This window comes from Xenopus laevis, chromosome 1L (assembly GCF_017654675.1).
Source record: "Xenopus laevis strain J_2021 chromosome 1L, Xenopus_laevis_v10.1, whole genome shotgun sequence".
NCBI classification, from domain to species: domain Eukaryota; kingdom Metazoa; phylum Chordata; class Amphibia; order Anura; family Pipidae; genus Xenopus; species Xenopus laevis.
In genome coordinates, this window is record NC_054371.1 from 141,147,786 (window position 1) to 141,148,499 (window position 714).

The window sequence follows — 714 nt, forward strand, 5'->3', positions numbered from 1 at the left end:
AGTAAAGCCCTTGACACTGTTCAAGATAATAGATTAGTGCATAAAATTAGGCCACTAGGAAGGGGAAATCGTATAAACCTGGCAGAGGGATGTAGCGTTCTAAATATTCCTACAGATAAGGTGAGTACCGATCAGATCAGTCCTTCACCATTTTATTAATAGAAATAGAGCCAGTCTAAAAAGGCTTTCAAATCTTTCTTCCTTTTGTGGCCAAAAGCAAACAGAATAAAACAGATACTGCTGACAAAGAAGGGTGCATTTTCAAGATACAATTGTGCCTCAACTATTCGCATAGACTGATGAAACACTGGCAGGCTTCCATAAGGTTTGTTGCCAAAGAAAAAAAACTGACCGTGCCATGAAACAAACAGAATAATGTAGGTATTGGTGCTGAAAAACTATCAGTTGTCCCAGATATTTGTGCTGAATGATTGCTACTGTACAGTAATAACTAATATCTTCTGGCATGTTTAACCTTTTTAAGAACAACATGTTGAACTTCCAAAAGGGGCTTGAACTGAAAAAACGTCGAAAAGCCACTCTCTAGGCGTAACCATGGCTGCTTGTATTTATAGATCAGCTCCCAGAAATCACAACCCAATTTTAATATGCTCCCAATTATTTCACACATACAAAAGATTTTGAACACTGCTGGAAAAGAAGGGTTATTTCTCCTTCACCCATGCCAATACAAGAGAAAAGAACACGGCCACA